This window comes from Mytilus californianus, unplaced genomic scaffold (assembly GCF_021869535.1).
Source record: "Mytilus californianus isolate M0D057914Y unplaced genomic scaffold, xbMytCali1.0.p SCAF_6, whole genome shotgun sequence".
Taxonomy (NCBI): domain Eukaryota; kingdom Metazoa; phylum Mollusca; class Bivalvia; order Mytilida; family Mytilidae; genus Mytilus; species Mytilus californianus.
In genome coordinates this window covers 29428023-29450443 of record NW_026262712.1, presented here as the reverse complement: position 1 = coordinate 29450443, position 22421 = coordinate 29428023, and the positions used below count along the sequence as shown (strand labels likewise).

Here is a 22421-nt window from a genome sequence, read left to right as displayed (position 1 = left end):
TTCTAAAATCTGTGCATATTCTCGTAGAAGAGTCTTTCTTTTTCACAAGAACGAGACTTGTTTACCAAGGACTCTTAGATGGTTCTATTATGCCACAATCTAGGAGTCGTTGTACCTCCTTGTCGGCTTCCTCTCTTTTATGAAAAGGTAATCTACGGGGCTGTAACTGGAGTAGCCGTTCCTCTGTTTATTTTATTTCTTATGACTGTTGCTCTACCTAAGTCATCTTTTGTTTTTGAAAATGTACCTTTATGCCGTACAAATACTTGTTTCAACTCATCAACCTGAGACTCTGAAAGATTTGAACTACTTCTGTCAAATATATCTTGTAAGTACAAGGGAATATCTTCTGAGTTTTCTTTAGTAACCATCTGTGATACTTTACAAGTATTTTCATATCATGTCAACTGACTCATAAACAGCAGTACACGTTGATTTAAATACTGTTTTTACTTCATCCGTCAAATTTGCTATTCTCAAGGGAACATGACCCTGACTGGGGTCAACTAAAGCCTTAGCAATCAGAAGATTACTAGTATGATTTGACATCACTGGTTCGACAATTGCATCCATGATGTGTGATGAGTCACCTTGTATAGTTGCATTGACAATCATTTCAGTATGGGCAGGAATTGTCATTTTTTCATTTATCGAAACCTTAAAAACTGAGGGCATTTGACTCAACTTCATGCAATTTATTTTGATACCATTTATGGTTATTATTCCAAATCCTAAATCAAGGTTACATTTATATTTATGTAAAAAGTCATACCCCAGTACAGCTGGTGCATCAATTTCTGCTACAGTAAATTTTTGTGTTACCGTTCTTCCCCCAATCTTCACAGGTAAGTCAGTTGTTCCTAAGGTTGGGATGCTGTCACCATTTGCCATGCACAGTTTTCTTTTATTTATTTTTAATAATGATTTTGCTTCAGGAGGAAGAGTATCAAATTTTCTGGAATGTATATTACAGAGTGTCGCTCCTGTATTAATCAAACAGTTTATGTTAATATTTGAAATAAAACATTTTATAAAAAGACTGTCTTGTTTATTTTCATTAAATTGGTAAATATTAGACCTGACATCCAAATGTAATGCTGGTGACTGGTCCGCTTCACCAGCATTTCTAGTTTCCCTGTCTGTCAGTCTGGGTACCCTGTACAATTGTGAACCATAATTAAACCTTTGTTGTGTGTTGGGTGATGAGCGGTACTGTACAGTATTATTTTGCGACAAGTGTTTTTTTCATATGACCTTTAACCCCACAATAGAACCAGGTAACACCAGAGTAGCCATTAGATTTTTGAAATTTAGCCATGTCATCTAATTGGAGACTCATTTTTGCAATATGTCCTAAAATGTTATCTTCGTCATCTATTTGTTCAAAGGGGGTCTCATGTTGCATTGGAATGGCTGGTTTTGTGTAAGAAAGTCTCTTTTGGTCAACCACAAATCCTTCGTACTCTACACCAACCCTTACACAATCGCCAATTGTTTTAGGTTCCCTATTAAAAAGTGTAAGTTGAATTTTAGTGTCATTTGCCGACCTTATGAAACAGTCTTTCGCTAACTGGTCCCCTATATCAATAGGAGCTGTTAGGTAGGCTAAGCGTGTTATAGGTTTTATTTCTTAGGCTAGTTCCGGATGTGCTTGTTCTTGTTTCCTAAACAAGGAATTCATTTCGGCTTTATACATGTTAAAGGATTGCATATTTTGGTATTATTATTGATTCACTCATAGGGTCTTTGCATCGGAAATAAACACATTTATTCTAAAACCAGTTGTTGCCATGATACGGGTTATGTTCTTCTCATATATTTTATGATGGTATGATACTAAACCCCTAACGGGAGGGATTGTACTTGATTTTCATATGATGAAGACATAATCTTTCAATCAGTTAAATTGAGGTCTGGAGCTGGCATGTCAGTAACTGCTAGTAGTCCTTTGTTCATTTATGTATCATTTTCATTTTACTTAGTTTCCTTTGTTACCTATTCTGACATCGGACTCGGACTTCTTTTAAACTGAGTTTTACTGTGCGTATTGCTATGTGTTTCTTTATTCTACATTGGCTAGAGGTATATGGGGAGGGTTGAGATCTCACAAAACATGTTTAACCCCGCCGTATTTTTGCGCCTGTCCCAAGTCAGGAGCCTCTGGCCTTTGTTAGTCTAGTATGTTTTTTAATTTTAGTTCATTTATATGTTTTGGAGTTTAGTGTGACGTCCTTTTTTTTACTGAACTAGCACACAATTTTAGTTAGGGGCCAGCTGAGGACCACCTCCGGGTGCGGGATTTTCTCGCTGCATTGAAGACCCATTGTTGGCCTTCGGCTGTTGTCTGCTCTTTGGTCGGGTTGTTGTCTCTTTGACATATTCCCCATTTCCATTATCAATTTGAGCTTAATTTGCTGGTTCAAATCTTGACGTAAGCTCTGCTACTAAATATTTGTCAGTTACTATTCCCCGAGCTTTGCCTTTTAAACGTGTTGCAAGCTCATAAGCTTTTGTTGATTCAGACCAATTGTTTTTCAAAGCTATCATCTCAAACTGGACAAGATGGTCTTGCCAACTTGATATTCCATCGTATAAAGGAGATCTCTTAGCTTTAACATTGTCTTGGTTATTTACTTGTGATTTTGTTACTGGGTTTATTGTATTTAACCTAACATCAAAATTGTTTCTGTTCAAATTTCTATTCGAGTCATATCCTTGGTCAGCTGAGTCAACAACCCTATTCATATATGTATTTGCTAAAGGAGTAGTGTCTACACACCCGTTTCTGTTCTCAACAGATATCCTGCAATCCTCCCCTGGCCTGAAGATAGCTACATTTGCCTCTCGTGTTGTCTCGTCTACAGAATAATCATTACCAGGAAAGGATGCCTTCCATGGAAAGTTATCAATGTACGGCCGTTGCACGGGTCTCTCAGACCTCCGGGGATCATTTTGCTGCAATCTTCCCCTTTCAGTGTTAGGGAATCGCAGCCCAGGGTATTCCTCATTTGAGCTATCCCCCCTTCCATGGGAAAACCTTTTTTAGTTTAAAAACCCGTTAGCTTTTCTAAAATGTCTCGCTCAGCCTCCTTGTGTTTTTCTAAATGTTGACAGAGCTGAAAAAGTCATGGTCCGGGTTTCACCAAATGTGATTGTAGTGCTCAGACCACATTTAACGCCAAAACGATATATTTGCCAAAAAATTATGACAAATGTGCAACATAACCTGCCATATTTTATGAAATAACAAATAATTGTCGATTTCAGTACCTTTGGGAATTGTAAAATAATTAAATCTCTTTAAATGCAAGCGTTAAAATTCTATATTGTTGTTCTATACTTTCAATGACTCAGTGTTTGTGTACATTTCATTCTATAGAATAATTCAGGTATTTTGTAAAATGCCTTTAATTTTTCAAGGCATTATGTAAAATGTCTGAAAAAATTAGTCGATGTATGTAATATAGATACAATGGATAAGCGTAGATTCTTGAAAAAGAAACCATGAGCCCGGAGGGCGAATGGTTTGTTTTTCATGAATCTACGCTTATCCTTTGGATCTATTACTTAAACTATTGTGTTGATTTCTTTTCAAAATTAAAGCCTTTTCTTAATTAGAAGGTATTGTAAGTGAATATAAATAGACATGTTATCATGTGCAACGATGCATTAACAAGGTTCACAATTAATTAGTTAAGGAAAAATTTAATACAAATATAACATAACACGTCCGTCTTTGAATTATTATGCATCTGAATATCATCCTTAATTTACAAAATAAGACATGTTCGAATTTATTTTTAAGTATATATAATAAGTATGTTACCAAAATTTCTAGCAAGAACCCTTATTATTGGCACATCACAATTTACTCGCATAGGTATTTGCGATTAAGCATTTGTAAAGAAATGTAGTAAAACAGATGAAATCATATTATATAAATATAAAACAAAAATGGATAAATTGAATGCAATAATTTTTTATCAAATACCCGAATTGGCCAATAATAATCCAAAAACATAAACGGGAAAACCAGCTATTACAAAAATATTCACACTAACATACAAAATAAGAAAAACGGAAAAACTAAAGAAAAGATACATCAAAAAGAATACAGGGATTCGAACCTAAACCGACAAGTCTCTCTCTACCTTTAACTTGAATCTTCAACTCATTGATCTTAACCACGTTAACCTGACGGCTACTGATTTATACTATACAATTGCCTATTATGTATATATAAAGGTACAAGCCCTGTGTGTCCGTTGTAGCGATGAGTATCCTATGTTCATTTATATATATAAAATAGACATCTAACGTGCAACCCATTGGTAGCCGAGAGGTTTCATGGATGTGTTGATGTCAGTCACATATAACAGATTTCAAGGAGGGGTTCGATTCCCAGTGATGGCATATAAAAGTTACAAAAATTGAAGGTAAGTTTTTAAATTAATTCCATTAGTGAACAGAAATCAGTAAATTAGCTAATTCAAACTTTATGAAATTAGGCACACAAAGGAAACAATTGAATATAATTTGGTGAGTCCATTTCAGCGACAGATTTAGGAAGCATTGATTCTAGAAAAAGAATCCACGACAAATGAATAGGTTGACGTCACGACAATGGTTTAATATATAATAAACTGCCGAAATCTTACAGACATTTTAGAAAATACCTAAACTTTTCAGGCATTTTACAAAATGCTTAAATTAAGATAATGCCTGTAACATATACTAAAGATTCTTGGGCTAGTATTGGGATGTCAAAAATACCCGTCTACGTCTACATAAACTTGTATGGGGATGTAAACATACGCAACCACGTCTAATGAGTATTGAATGTTTTTTGGTTGTTTTGGTTTTTTTGGGTTTTTTTTGATAAAGAACAAGATGACCTGTATAAGTGATTGAGCTATTATAACACATAAAGGGCTCACTATTTTGTCACATTTTGAAAAGAGACTTACACCGATGAAAGCCTTTTTCGGTGCCGAAATATCTGTCAATACGATTTCATTGCATCTTGTTCGTATATTTTTATCTATTATGATATCAGTATCGTTAAACAAATTTTAAGACTTTTATAATTTTTATTGTTTGTTTGGTTGCGTTGTACCGTCGTTAGACGATCCGATATGTTATAAATTTGGGGGTTGGTTATTTTCTATAAACTCTTTTGAATATATACAATTTTCTGTTAAGCCCGCTTTATAAAAAAATCTTAAGATTATCATCCAACTTGTTTTAAATCATTGAAAGCGAGTGTTTCTTCGCTAACCTAGGCCAGGGTTATGATCCCCTCCTCCATCCTTGGCAGGTTAAGTAAGAATTTTTTATGCACGACTGACGAGGTAATGATTTTCAATAGTTGCGGTTGTAAATGGCTGCATCTAATCAAAGTGAGCCTTTCAGCGATCAGCGTAAAGTAGAAAATATAAATATAAACAATTGCGACATGCAGATTGTTTCATAAGTCTTCACTCAAAAATATAGGACAAAATTTCATGACACATTTACAGTTCTTAATCAGTTAAGTGAAGTTCTTGGGTATGTTCTTCGTGCAAACGATGGAATATCAAAGAATATATATTCGATTTCGAAATTTGAAACACTGGACGCAGCCATATTTTACAGATCTGAAGTCCCTGTTTAAATACATCCGAAGTTCCGGCAACCTGTTCTCTCGTATATGCAATTAAAGGTATGTTGATTTTTCCAGTACAAGACTCTACAAGGTCTTGCTTTGACATGCAATGATTGCCACTTTATTTGAACTTAAGGATGTTCGCTACTCTGTTTCAAAATAACAAGCTTTTTAAAATTCTTTTAATATTTTGATATTATGTAAATAAAGGAACTGAAAAAAACAGAAAAAAATGAAGGGTCCGTGTGCTTGTTTTAAGCTATTGAAAATTTGGCGGGAAATGATTCTCCCTAGATTTTTCATACATTCAACATTGGTACCTTTTTTCATTCAAAAACTATGAAAAAATAACAAGGATTTTATAAGATTTTCAAAGATGGCATTTTAAATTATATGTAATCAAATTATGGGAAAAAAGTAGGGGTTAGTGGGCAAAAAATTGTAATGGCACTACATGGATAAAACAAGAGAATTCCGGATACCTGGCAAAAATTCAAAAACAAGAGGAGCGCACATCCTTAAAACCAAAGGGCTGTGTCTGCTTGAAATTGATGCATTTTTAACATAGAAAGCAATGGGGTCATGAATTAGTGGTGTACTTCCTAAACTGCAACGGGTTGAGATTAATGATCCGGATCGTAACCTTTGGCTAGCGAAAATCAAGGTTTTTTCTTATCTTTTTTATTATCTTTTTGTGAAAACTTCTATCAAACTGAAAGAGAAAAGCCAAAATGATAGGGTGCTTCTGAAATAAATCGGGGGAGGGGAATATTTTCATAATGCCTTATCAACTTACCTCTTGGTTTACAATGTTGGTCTTCTAGATCAAAATAATGGGATGTCTGTTCTTTACACATACAATTATCATAATTACAAAAAAAAGGATCATAACAAGGGTAAACATAGGGACTCCCCTCATATCTACATTGTCCTCCAAACCACGCCGGACCTACAAAAAACAATAAAAATACAATTTGCATCAAGTTTTAACATTTATTGGCTTTTCGTGTTATACGAATTTTAAAAAAGTGCCTACAGACATCTTCGCCGTAAATGCATGCAAAGGAGAATTTTCACGAAGGTTAAAATTCGGCCGGATTATTTTGATTTTTTTTTTAATTTGCCTAAATACTACGGTTTTGGGAAGAAATAGTTGTGATAAAAGAAGTAATTGCTGCAGAATAACTTAGTATTTTTTTTTTTTGGTATATCACATTCTGAATTTAGAAGCTATGATCTCTAACTCATTCATAAAAATTAATTATGTTGTAATGTCAGTTTTGGTCATACTTTTCATAATTCATCTTACAGTTTTGAGCATGGATAACTTTGGTCACAACCCCTTATCCAGAAAATTGTTGTGTCTAGTAATTCAGTATAAGCATTGACACGTTTTTGGTTAAAGGACCTTTTTTGGATGTTGGCTGCATACAATCATGGCACTGGCTACGATGACGCTGAAACTTAACAATAGCAACAAAGTTATTGTTAGGTAGCAATATGAAGTTAGGACTGTATAGTTTCGCATTTCGCCCCTGGTGGATTTTTCAAATATGAAAGTTATTTTGCAATACAATTCATTTTTAGACAGCTAATGACTAATTCAGCCTTCAAAGTGGGTTTATAGGAACATCAATATTATTTTTTAGATGATTTATGGGCTATTTTCTGTTTGATTGTCCTATTTTCATAGCCAGATCGACCATAGGTCCAGACATTTTTGTAATGTTTACAAACACTTTTTTTTCACACGTACTTTTTGACGCAATTTTACAAAAAAAAATGAGACGAAAGATAAATGATTTTTATTTCATCTCTTGATAGATATATATAAAAAGTTTCAGAAAAAGCTATGACTTCAAGGGATTGAAATTCTACTTTTGGCCAAATTTTGAGGAAATATGTGACATTTTTACCCCCCCCCCCCCCCCCCCCCCCCCCCCTCCCCCTTTGTGCAATATTTTATAGCAAATGTATGCCATTAATACACCAAAAAGTTATCTTTTACCATTTCAACTACTAAATATCAACTCTATGGAAGACACTTATTACATACATATGCACATATATGACATAAACAGTAAGCTTGATATGTAAGGAAAAGGGGATGGTAAAATTTATGAGGGTATTTTTTTAATTTTTTTCCTAACTGTATACTGATACCTTATGGCATGCTTATAAAGCTGAGAATTGCATAATTTAAGACTTTTCATACCATAAATCTATTGATATTAGATTTTAAAGCAATTTCTGAGGTTATAAAGTGTTTTAGACTGACAATACATGTCAAATTTATTGTTTACAGACCCAAGCAACCAAAACTCGACATTTTGACCCAAAGCTAATATTTGTACTATACTGGCTTAACCCTTGCTAATGAATGATTGCACTGTATGTAGTAGCCGACGTATTGATAGCTTTGTTGTTTTTTGTTTTGGTTTTTTTTTGGTTTTTTTTGCGATTATATCAATTATTATTTTTAGCAAGGTTTCATGTCCATAAATTAAATGTATAATTGTTTCTGCATTTAGAAATTGATTCCCTTTTTATTACCAAAATTCTTAATCAAGGCTTTTGTATGCAATACACCTAAAATTTAACATTTTTATGCTTTAAATGCAAAATTAAGTACAATTATTATTCTAATTTAATTCTAAGACAAGCATAATTCGAACGTTGATTAAAATTTAAAAACTTGAAATTGATAATTTTGGGGAAATAAAAACTTACGTCATACTTGAATACTTTATTATAAATGCCTATGTAATACCATTGCAAACTCACAAACATTGATCAGTGTCATATACAGGTATAATATGTATTCATAAAGATCATTCAGAACTTCATAACCGTTTTAGGCAAAAGCTGATAAATTTACAACATTATTTCGTAAATAAAGATGTCGTTATCGTCTGACTACAGTTAAAATCATAACTCGAACTCGTATGTTAACTCTAAGTCTGAAGAAGAAAAATAAATCCATGTTTCGCCACTACCAGTACAACAAATGGATGCACGATATTGAAATTGAATCTGTTTCGCTTGAAATGACATTGCTGGGATAGTTTCATAAACAACATTGTGTACTTCAAGAATTTTCCTGAGTGTTCATAGTATATTGTTGTCGTTGGTTTGCTATCTGCTATATATATGTTTTTCATTTATTATTTTAGCTTAAAGCAGGATATTGGTTTTCTCTTTTCAATTGTCCCACATTTTGTCATGTCGGAGCCTTTTATAGCTTACTGTACGGTATGGTTTTTACTCATTGTTGAAAGCCGTACGTTGGCCTATAGTTGTTAACATTCTCGTCATTTGTTCAGTGATGGAGATTTGTGCCATTGGCAATCATATCGCGTCTCTTCATTTTTAGATTATAACTTTACATTACAAACTTACGAATTCTCGCCATGGATCCTCGTGGATAAAGAATGATCAGCAGAAAGGTATATATAAATGTTCTCATTCTTGCAACCTGTTTAATAAAAGAAACATTTCCTTTTAAACCTGTTCCGTAACTAAGTGCAATCTTATGTCTAGAAATAGGTGCTGGCTTAACTTCCAGTGTGAAGGTACATACAAACCTGTTGTTTGAATGTACACAACAGCAAGCAACTGGAATATACGAGGGTAGGAATGGGGTTTTACAGAATGGAAAATAATGGGCAAAAAAATAGGAATAGAGAAAAATGGGCAAAAAAATAAAGAATAGAGAATAATTGGGTGCTAAAATATAAAGAATAACTGGAAAAAAAACCCAAAGAATCGGGTAAAAATATACTAATTACAGAAAATAACAATGTGCAAGTAATTTCAGAATAGCCATTATTTTTATAGATAAAGAATAATGAGCGAAAAAATTAAAGAATTCAGAAATGAAGGATCCCCATCCATACCCTTATATACACACATGCTGCTGGAAGGTACAAACAATAGGATCCCCATCCATACCCTTATATATACACATGCTGCTGGAAGGTACACACAATAGGATCCCCATCCATACCCTTATATACACACATGCTGCAGGAAGGTACAAACAATAGGATCCCAATCCATACCCTAATATACACACATGCTGCTGGAAGGTTCACACAATAGGATTCCCATCCACACCCTTATATACACACATGCTGAAGGAAGGTACAAACAATAGGATCCCCATCCATACCCTTATATACACACATGCTGCAGGAAGGTACAAACAATAGGATCCCCATCCATACCCTTATATACACACATGCTGCTGGAAGGTACACACAATAGGATCCCCATCCATACCCTTATATACACACATGCTGCAGGAAGGTACAAACAATAGGATCCCCATCCATACCCTTAATGGCCTTATATACACACATGCTGCAGGAAGGTACAAACAATAGTATCCCCATCCATACCCTTAATGGCCTTATATACACACATGTTGCTGGAAGGTACAAACAATAGGATCCCCATCCATACCATTATATATACAAACATGCTGCTGAAAGGTTCACACAATAGGATTCCAATCCATACCCTTATATACACACATGCTGCTGGAAGGTTCACACAATAGGATTCCCATCCATACCCTTATATACATACATGCTGCTGGAAGGTCCAAACAATAGGATCCCCATCCATACCCTTATACATACACACATGCTGCTGGAAGGTACAAACAATATGCTTCTGGAAGGTACACACAAACCGGTTCGTTGAATGTACAAATTAACATGCTAATGGAAAATACACACACATATATATGCTTAACTGAAATGTACGCTTAACCATGCGGCTGGAATATACACACAAACATGCTACAGTCTACTTGAAGGTTCACACAACCATGCATGTTGCTGGTATGTTCACATCAACATACTTCATGAATTACGTGCAATAAAGCCAAGTATATTTCTTATTGTAAACACAAAAATGTTGCTAGAATATACACACAGACATGTCGCTGGAATATACACACAAACATTCTGCTTATCGCACAAACATGCCGCTTGAATAAACACACAAATACTTTGTCGAAAGGTTCACACAAACATGCTGTTGGGAGATACACACAACATGCTGCTGGAAGGTACACACACACATGTTGCTTAAAATACACGCATACATGCTGCTGAAATATACACACGGACCTGTTGTGGGAAGGAACAAACAAACATGGTGCTCGAATGTGCACACAGACGTGTTGCCGGTATGTACACACAAACATGCTGCTGGAATACAAACATACTAATTAAAGATATACAGTAAAACCTGTATAAACCGGCCGGCTATGGGACTATGAAAAAGGGCCGGTTTGGACAGTGAGCCGGTTTATTCAGGTTTCCGTTTTGACCGGAAATTAATGACTTGTGACGTCAGATATTTTTCATGTAAAAGTTCTGTCTGATTGTAAATTGTAAACTGAATACCGTAATACATGTAACTACGCACGATCGTTGTTTTGAGTCTTCGTATTCATTGCCTTTAGAAATTTTAGAAATTGATTGTTCCCCGAATTCAAAAAAATAATGTTTTAACCTTTTTTACATATCCTCGTATGTCGAATCGACCTCGGTAGCATCAGTCAGAAACATGAACTTGAAGATAAACTCAAACAAGTAAAGGTACACACAAACATGTTGTTGGAAGGTACACACAAACATGTTGTTAGAAGGTACACATACACATGCTGCTGGAAGGTACACACAAACATGCTGCTCGAAGGTACACACAAACATGCTGCTAGAAGGTACCAACAAAAATACTGCTGGAAGGTACACATAAACATGCTGTTGGAAATGGAAGGTACCCACAAACATACTGCTGGAAGGTACACACAAGCATGCTGTAGGAAGGAACACACCAACATGCTGTTGGAAGGTACGTATAAACATGAAACATGCTGCTAGAAGGAATGAGCTTCAACAAATATACATGAAGAGTTAAACAATTTTCAGCGATGCACATGCAGGATGGACTAAACAGAGATACATGTACAGAATATAAACTTATGAGAAAAAGATATTTTAAAAAGAAAAGAAAAAGAATAACTTACTGTTGGACAGACTCTTAATTTTTTGTTTGCTTGTTAAAGGAAGTTTCAATTTATATGGCAAATAAACTGTTGACACAGAGATATGTCTCGCCTGACGGCATAAAATTCAGAAAAAGACAATCTGATGGACAGCAACATTAATTTTAATTAAAAGTCGCTGAACCATGATCTAGTGGCAAGGCCTCGAAATGGTCGACAAACTGAGATGAACAGACAGTAATGTAACTTTATAGAAAATATCGTTGTCTATTGTTATATAGGGATTGCCTTTCCGGCGACGGCGTCATCAATTGTTAAGTTTTCTTACATGAAATTCTACATTTCTTAATTTGTGAAATGTAATTTCTTTGTTTGAGTCACGTTTTGGAAGAATGTGTCAGTGTAATTGTTGCCGCTGCCAGCCAATGAGAAGTTCCGTTTCTGTAGAAAAACTACAAGTTACAAATCAACAAGTAACAAAAGAAGTTTTACAAATCAAGCATGAAGAATGAAATAGTTCCACAATATTCCGCACGAGGTCGCTGTGGATTCATGCCAACTCGTACCTTAGCCAACTCGTACTCAACTAAATCATATGTCTCGTCACCAACTCGTACCCAATATTTTATTATTTGTATGCATTAAAGTTGTATTGTTCTTTTATATTACATAGAAATATACAAATACAATAAAGTACAACATTTGATGCTGCGTTCATACGTAATTCGAATTCGATTCGCTTTAACTAATTCGAATTAGTTTAATTCGTATTCGAAACGTTTTACGTCCGAACGTAAATTTAATACGAATTGCAATGCGCGTCAAATTCGCTTTTCTGTCCGAACGACGTTAACTTTTAATTCGCATTATCAATTGATTAATCATAATTTAATTCGAATTACAATTTAGAAAGTGTCCACACCACAGTTTAATTCGAATTAAAGCGAATTAACTAGTTTGTATTAACGAAGACGCATTTCTAATGCGAATTGGATAATGCGAATTAGCCAATTCGAATTCGATTCGAATTAAAAAAAAGAAGAGTGTGTGAACGCGATTAGCGAATTCGATTCGCATTCGATTCGAAATCAATTCGAATTAAATGTTCGTGTGAACGAGGCATGAGTAAAATACTGTATGTGTGTATGTTATTTAATATATAAAACTGAAATAATGATATTTCATTTATTTTGTGTTGATAATGCACACCATTTTACAGTATACAAAAGACAAATTTAGGATTTTTATTACAGCCGGCAAGATAGCTGTAAGCATATTTTCTATTTTTCCGGCACCGGAAATATAGCCACTGCCTAAAAAAAGTAGATATGAAGAAAAAATCTTTTTCTGACTGTATCAGATAACCATGATTTATCGCTGTCCTCAAATATAACCCCTAACATAGAACACGACTTAACAACGTTTAACGATATTATCTTTTAATCATAGAAAAGCTTCTGTCAAGGTTTCATAAAATTCCGTGAAGGTTTGACAAAGTAGTTGGTGTGTACAAACTTTAACCCTAGACTGTATGTATCTACTTGTTTAATAACTGTATTAAAAAAAATAAGTCCATTTATTACAGAAAACTGAAAATATATATTTTCAAAATTGTGCTCTGGATACTGTCTTTTGGTCATAATCAAGCCACTGTCTAAATTTCACCGAATTCCATCATGCATGAAGGTTTGGTAGAGTTATTGATGTATAGAAAAAAAACTTGTTCCACAGCCTGATTGCACCCAAATGTTGAAGACGCCGACGCTGACGCCGACGCCGAGGATGGAATCTAGGATCGCGTTGTCTCGCTTTCGGGACATAAATGTAGCAGGCTCGACAAAAATAGGTATTTATTAAATTTTGTTTTTCAAATCGATCTAAATCTTTCTGCCAGCTTAAAATGTGATTAGGCAAATGGTGATTCTACCTCTGAGTCGAGTATATATGATACACATTCCATATTAAATCATAGAAAAATGGGTTTAAACCAACCTCCAAACTATACATGGTTCTTGTAATGAGGATCACCCAAATTGCATCCACATCCATGCTTAAATTCACATACGTAAAAAGTCGAATTACTGATGATTTGTATTATTTCTCCAAATATTTACAATGATTTAGAACAATTTAGTTATTTCTGTTTGCATTTGATTTATTTAAAGTAAATTACTTTGGGTAAATGATATGTTTTCCACAATTTGGGATAAATTAACACCGTAAGATGGTGTCAAAGAAACATCACCGTCCAAAAAAAGAAAATTTACAAAGGGAACGAAAAATCGTCTTGCAAAACTTTTGTGTAGAACTGAAATATCCAAATCTAGGAAAGGACAGTTATTTCTGTTTGCATTTGATTTATTTAAAGTAAATTACTTTGGGTAAATTTCGGTAGAATATAACGTGAGGGTATCTAAATTGCACCTATTTTGATAGTTTTTTCACCTACGTTTATTTATGATTAAGACAAAAGTTTCCATTTTGTGTTTATTTTGTAGATGTATCATAATCAATTTTATAGTTCCACCAATTTAATTTTCATTCCATATTAAATCATAGAAAAATGGGTTTAAACCAACCTCCAAACTATACATGGTTCTTGTAATGAGGAGCACCCAAATTGCATCCACATCCATGCTTAAATTCACATACGTAAAAAATCGAGTTACTAATGATTTGTATTTCTCCAAATATTTACAATGATTTAGAACAATTTGACAACAGTCCATGCTTACCATTCTTTTATTGAGAAATGAATGTCTGTGACATATTTTAATTGCTTATTTTTAAAAGATTACTTTTTGTGGACGTCGCATGCCGACCTTCCCGTAGATTTTACATTTTCCAGTGAATACTTCATATGTTGATATATACACTGTGAATGTTTTGTGTGTATTTAGATACATTTAGCTATGATGAAAGACGTGAAAAAAAATATTGCATGTACATGTGCACTGACATTTGTGTTCATCGTTTGTTTCCCAAAGATTTTCTTTCATTTTGGATGCTTTTTTCGCGGGAAAATCGCTTGACGACGTAAGGTGCTTGTCATTTTGAAATTATTTAAAATACGATTTGCTTGGCCTGTTTGGTCTGCCATTAAGTATGATGACGCGTAATGGAATGTAAACAAAGCAATTGAGGCCGGAAGAGGGGTTTTCTGAAGTTCTAAAATGTTTTTAGGAGGCACTCGGAAGTCAGGTTTGAAATGGCCATTAGAAAATCTGCTTTTTTGTACAAAATATCATTTTATTTGGAAGTGTAGAAAAAACGTATTCTGCACTAATTTTATACGCTGGTATTATAGCGTAGTGACGTCAATGCGGTGTTTTCCCGTGTGATAATTACAATAACAAAGTCCGAACGAACCGACATTATGACCGATTATAGACTACGGTAGGATATAATGTCAAATCATAAAAATACAAATTGTTTATTCCATAACTATAAGAAAGATTGTAAGATTTTCGCTGCTCTTTTTTCTAAATGGGTGCAATTTAGGTATTGTGACGTTATTATTTAGAGAATTCTTGACACTTGCGGTTCTGAATTTTGTCTCCGAATGACCTTAGAATTGCTCCGAATATCTGACGTCAAGCAACAATCACTTTTTAATTATGACGTCAAATTCTTTAAATTGTGATGTCAAATATTACGGGAACTTGTGTGATTTTAAGTAATGGCGGACAAATTTGCATACAAGTGTAAATACGTCTATTGCATTTGAACAAATTTCATAAAACAGAGATGTCTTACCGACTTTATTGAATACCGTTCATTTTTTTCTTCTGCGTCGTCAAAGCACTGTACTTTCCATTTTCTATGACGTCACATGTACATATGGTAAACACGCTGGTGACGTCTTTATAACGGAAGGCTAGAGTCGATCCGGGTAATTTCGTACAGGCGGGTAATTACCGTACATATTACATTTTGCTTGTTTTTCTGATAAAATTGAGAAATAAAGTGGGTTTTAATATTATTTACTGATAATGAGATATGTATAACCTTGTATGTTCACGTGTTTACGATTTTCTATCATAGAATATGTACACATGTGCCGTTTCACGGTTTGTTGGAAAATTTTGTTCGCTGGCGTTTTGAGAAGATGATCTCGTCCAAAAAGTCACCAGATTTGTGTAAATTTGAAGTTTTGTTAATTTAAAGTAAGAACTTTCTATTTTAATCGAAACTTAGAAAACTGATGGAAACCGAATGCCAGAATTAGTTTTGAATTGACAGATACTTTTCCGTGAAGTATTTATAAGTGTAATAATTTCCAATAAAACGGACTGGAAGTGGGTGTACGGTATTACCCTACAGGATATTTTAAATACAAATGGAAGGAGTCTAATATCGTACACGTCAGCTCTTAAATATGTTAATGTTCGTTAAGTGATATAAATTTTGACTTAGCTTTGCTTATATCAATGATTTTTGTTAAATAATCAAATTAATTGCAAAATAAAATAAACAGAAAAAAATGCATAAAACAACATCAATTCGATAGAAGAAAGAGGTAAAAATATGTTAATTTTGATTCTATGAACCAAATATACTGCCAGAATCTACATCACGACATGAAGCTGTGCATAGCCAGAAATTAGTAGTACTTTTGCTAATTAATATTCATAATATGTAAATGAGAATTGTACCACGTGATAATAGTTTGAACTGGACTGGCTTGATATCATTAAAATCTTTAAAACACGGATATTATAAGTTGCCCGTCACAGAGTCCTTGTTTATAATCACTCTGATATTTCCGTAAAGTTGTCAGGCGGTCAAAATCAAAACAATGAACGCGAATTTAGTGAATTTTTCGTGTTTTCGTGAGATTATTCTTCTTGAAATAGAGGCATTTTAACTTTACGTGGGAACCTAGAGTTCAACGACTACACATACAAGGTTTGGACTTGCTTATTCTTTGGACATTCAAGTTTCAAGTTTCACCCCGGCAACCTGTATTTCTAATGACCTTGTTAGCCAATTTTCAACTCGAAGTTTGCAAATTTGACGTTTCAGCCATTTTAGTCTGTATTTTATACTGCAATGTTAAAAGCCTCTCGCTTCGATTTTTAAAATAGCTCAGGAACCTTGATTTTTGCAACGCCAGTCATTATATTTAGTTTAAATGGTGTATATTGTTGTGTATATTTATTTTCTGCCCCGGCAACCTGTCTATCACTTAAATCAAAGTTAAAACAGACATTTTTTCTAAATTCCCTATCATTTCAATATAATTTCCGTGACCCGTATCCGATTTCTTTAGTATAATATTCAAATAAGCAAAGTGGCGTTGATTTCTGGATATGGATATACTGTGAATTTAAGTAAAGATTGAAAGACTTGAAGATGATCTTGGTAATAAATTAACAAGTCCAAGTTATTTCCAAATGTACGGAATTACACTGACATCAAGGTGTACGGAAATACACGACATCCGTACGATATTAACCTCAGTGACTTTTCTGTTCGATATGCTAATTCTCGGTATTTTACGTTGAATGGCAAGGAAAAAGTCAAACATTAATACTATCTACGAATGATCTAGTTACCGGTTTCCTTCTAAAATATTGTAGTATCAAACAGGGAACCAAATGAGATTCATTTCGACCCAAAAGTGTACGGAATTACTCGGACCGACTCTATAAATCTATATCTGTATAAGGAATTCCCTCCTTCAAAGGAGCACGTCTTTCAGAATTGGTTTTAAAAAGGCAAAAAGCTAAAGTTCAAGTATAAGACTATATTTACAGGACTATATTTACAGAGGACTAGGATATACAAAAAGTTAAAAAGAATACGTCCCATGGGGTGCATGTTGGCTACATTCGTTGACCTTTTCGTTTGCTAGAAGGTATGGCCTTCAATATAACTTTATATGCTAAAAGTAAAACCCTTACGGGTTAAAATCCAAACATAATTGACATATAAACAAGAAACATACAATACATGAAAAAAGTTCTAAACAAGTCAAGTTAATATTAATAATATATAAGTATATATAATAGATAAATAACCAATATGGACCTTATTTTCGCAACTCCATGAATTGCTTTATATAGCCTACAACACTTGACAAAATATCTTTATTGGGATCTAAAATAGTTTTAAGTTTAGAGTTTGAGTCAAGCTGGTTAAAATTGGGATAATGGGTTTTAAATGCTAAATGCATTTATAAGGGGATTTCAAATATTACTGCTGATTTGGCAATGAAGGAAAAAGTATTCCTCATCATCAAAAATTTTGCAAACTTTAAACACTCTATGTTCTCTTTGAATTTTTTTATATATGAATAAGAAGAGGTGGTATGAGTGCCAATGAGACAACTCTCCATCCAAGTCACAATATGTAAAAAGTAAACAATTATAGGTCAAAGTACGGCCTTCAACACGGAGCCTTGTCTCACACCGAACAGCAAGCTATAAAGGGCCCCAAAATTATTTAAGAATTGAATGCTTCTTTTTGTAACTTCATTGGGGTGTAAAAGCGTTCACCGAAGTACATTTTGTATGAAGTTACAAAAAGAAGCATTCAATACTTATAATTACATTTTTTAGCTAAGATCATAAAAACACGATTTTTATCAAGTTTTTATTTAATTTACCTGTGCACTTTATTGTGGGACCTCGTGTCATCATGATTTATTGTGTAACGAAGTTGATTAAGGAATAACGCGAGATTGCAGTGTAGCCAATCAGAATAACGTATTATAATGAAACATACATCTAATGTCATTATTATTGTATAAAATTCAAACAGGAACACCAACGGTCTAATCCATATAAAAAACGAGAAAAGAGAAACACTTATGAACCACACCAACAAACGACAATCACTGAACAACAGGCTCCTGACTTAAGACAGGTGCATATAAATGCAGCGGGTTTAAACGTTTTAACAGGCGCCAACCTTCACCATTACCTGAAACAGTAGTGTAACATTACAACATAAAAAGACACACTATAAAATATCAATTGAAATGGTTTAACTCGATCAAAAACACATATAAACAAAAAAAGTAAACATACACTGAACGAATAAGTTTGATTTATGACATACTAGTAATATAAATACAGTATTAATAATAAAAAAAAATGGTGTTAAATAAAGTAACGTACACAGGTAAATTTAAATATAATAATTTTGTTGTTACGAGTACGGAAACATTTTTTACAAAATAAACTAATTTGTTGTTCACAGTACGAGTACAGAAGTCAAAATTTATCGTCATACTAAATACTTATCAAAGGTGGTAAATATTGAAAATAGTTAGACGAGATATAACACAGAATAAGTAAACATTGAGTAACAGAAATGCATCACAAATTGTGTCAACAGGTCAAATTAACACGAAAGTACGATTTGAGAGTACTTGTTGTAATAGTTAATTTCTTAATCTTTGGACATGTAATACATAGCAGAGTTTCCTGGTGATATACTCTACTTTAAAGCAATGGTCAGTACATTTGCATCTACAGTCACAAGCGCATGATAAACTACTTGGGTCTAAAATAAGCTGTTTATCTAGTACTACGTTGTTTAGGTTAAAGCATTTAGCACAGTTTTTAAAGCTATATACATAGAAAACTGTCTAATTCACATTTACATTCTAGAAGAAAATGTTCAACTGTTTCTGAGTTTTCATTGCAGAGAAGACAAGTTGGATTTATTGCATTTTGGTTATATCCAGCCCTATTACTTTGTTAATAATAAGTTCCTGTTAACAGCTTTAATTTTGGTTGAAGACGGCTAATATCTTGATTAGAGGTACCAACACTTGAAAGACATGGATGGGTGTTTCGCCAGAATATATTATTTGTAGATAAGTGGCAGAGAGAGCTGTATAATGATACTTTTGTCCTTAGTTGTTCATGCCAAACGTAAAGTTAAAATGCAAACATAACAGACATGTACACAAGAAACATAGAATACATGTACATGAAAAATGTTCTAAACAAGTCAAGTTAATATTGATAATATATAAATATATATATATAAATATATAGATAACTGACCAATGGGGACCTTATTTTCGCAACTCCATGGGTTGTTTTATATAGACCGCAACACCAGACAAAATATCTTTTATTGGGATCTCAAATAGTTTTGAGTTTAGAGTTTGAGTCAAGCTGGTTAAAAATAAATACCTTTTCGTATATTGCGTAGGTAAAAATGTAACCTTTTCCAATATTGGTTGGGTTTCGTGTGGTGTGTTGGAAAAGTGGAATACAAAAGATTCAAAGGGGGAAAATTTTGTGGATAAACACACAGCCGGGAGGAACACCAATAAACAGACGAAGAATAATTAACAGATATTGACCTTATCATATACTTCTAATAGTTTTCCCCGCATATTCACATATTTTCAAGCTGGAAAATGCTACCTATTTCAGCGGCACCTGTCACCTTGTATATAGAAAGGTCCCCCCACTTCCGCCTGATGTGGTAGGGAAGCGGGAATCAGGGATCCCCCTGTCCAGCCCCTCTGAACTAGTGGCTTACGTTATATGATATTTAAGAGACGTGCATAATGGTAAATTCTATAAAATAAAAATGATTGTTTAGTCTCTAAGAAAACTTATAAAAATTTCCTCTGCTTTTTTACCAAATGGGTCATATCCGAAAATTAATCTCATTTCAGTCTTTTAATTGCTGCTGTGACATTGACCTTTGAACCACAATAAGGGTCTCTTCCACTCAAAGATACATTATCGATCTAAAATTGTGAACGTTGTCTATTTATATGAGGGTCTGGACGGGGTTTACAGAATAATGAATGATGCCAAAAAAATAAGGAATCGAGAAAAATGAGAAAAACAAAATTAAAATGAAGAATAAGGGGGTGCAAAAGAATAAAGAAAAACTGTAACAAAAGAATTATAGGTAATAAAACACTGATTACAGAAATGATCCATGTACAGAAAAAAAGAAATCGTGTGATAACAAATAAATCTAATAGTAAAATGGTCTTCGAAGTTTACTGAAGAAGCATTATTTTTAAAGATAAAATAAAAAGGCCACACAAAATTAACGGAAAAAAGAAAAGAAGGACCCCCAATCCAGACCTTCTTAATACTCTGTGATTTTGATCTTTAACTTATTGTCCCGAAGATCAATAGGACACTTCATTAGTTATATAAGGGGCATTTGCAAGCTAAGTTTCATGAAATTGGACTACGGTTATATAAAATTTCACCATTGAATCAATATTTTTCCCACTATCATGCAATTTAGCATTTGCATGTCAAATCACTTAATGACTTTAAAATCGATAAGGATCTTCTTCACCCCCATGTTCGTCCTGAACATTCATGAAATATTCACCACTTGACGTTAAGAAGGTTTCGTATATTTTTCTTGAGAGTAAGTAACACACCAGCTTCATTAGAACCTCTTATATAGAGACTTATTTTGGTCTCATAAAACATCTCAAATTTTAAGGATTTCCTGATTTTACTTAAACCAATCCAAATATTCTACAGGAATACTTGGTTTTGAAGAATATCTTATTTTCAGAAGTTTTATGAATACCTGAACATACTCTCAAAAGAACCAATTTATATAAAAAAGATATGTAGATATAAAAAGATACCAGGATTAAAATGTTGTACGTCAGACGCGAGTTAAGTCTACAAAGAATCATCAGTGACGCTCGAATAAAAAAAGTTAAAAAGGCCAAATAAAGTACGAAGTTAAGTAATCTATTCCTTGGGTAGAAAATCCTTAGCATTTCGAAAATGTCAAAGTTTATAATAGGACAGTGACTCAAAAGAGAAACAGCTAGAGGTCATGCATATTCATAACAATATACAGGGGAGAACTACTTTACAGCCATACATATATTTCATGCATATTCATAACAATATACAGGGAAGAACTACTTAACAGCCATACATATATATATATATTGCATGCATATTCATAACAATATACAGGGGAGAACTACTTAACAGCCTTACATATATTTCATGCATATGCATTACCATACACAGAGCAATATTTCATGCATATGCAGGATATTATACAGAGGAGAACTACTCAGTTAACACTTGCGATACAAAGAAATACAAGTTGTTCAATAATGACTATGGACTACTAACCACACACACATTTATGTTCTCTCCCTTCAAACATCATACAATCTCACTAACTGCCCAAGAACTGGAAGTATTACGTTTTTATAAATTTATCTATGATATTTCAATGATTTTCCGACTGGAACCGGTGTAGAGATGAATAACTGGGTGGTGGTGTAGATTGTTTAACCGAATGCTGATTAGTTGAACCATCGTCCCTGCATGCATCTGCATAAGGAGGAGGCGAATAATTCAGTCTTGTTGCTACAAATAGAATAAAAATATATGATAATAATAATGATAAATAAGTAATGAAAATAATAAATAAATAATAATAATAATAATAATAATAATAATAATAATAGTAATAATATTAATAATAATAATAATAATGATTATAATAATTATAATAATAATAATAATAAATAATACTGAAAATAAATAAATAAATACTAATAATTATAATGATAATAATGAAAATAATGAAAATAAAAAAAATAAAAAAAAAAATAATAATAATAATAATAATAATAATAATAATAATAATAATAATAATAATAATAATGATTATAATAATTATAATAATAATAATAATAAATAATACTGAAAATAAATAAATAAATACTAATAATTATAATGATAATAATGAAAATAAAAAAAATAAAAAATAATA

At 33.2% G+C, this 22421-nt stretch overlaps 1 protein-coding gene and 1 long non-coding RNA gene across 3 annotated transcripts in view; one reads left to right on the top strand and one right to left on the bottom strand.

The window, feature by feature from the left end:
- LOC127705049 (transcription intermediary factor 1-beta-like) overlaps positions 1–22421 on the top strand; it is a 605637-nt gene that overhangs the window by 480125 nt on the left and 103091 nt on the right. The window lies entirely within an intron of this gene.
- LOC127705054 (uncharacterized) overlaps positions 18770–22421 on the bottom strand; it is a 36040-nt gene continuing 32388 nt past the window's right edge. Inside the window, exon 4 of the long non-coding RNA XR_007983620.1 lies at positions 18770–22012. This is a non-coding gene — a long non-coding RNA (uncharacterized LOC127705054). The remainder of the gene's footprint in view (positions 22013–22421) is intronic.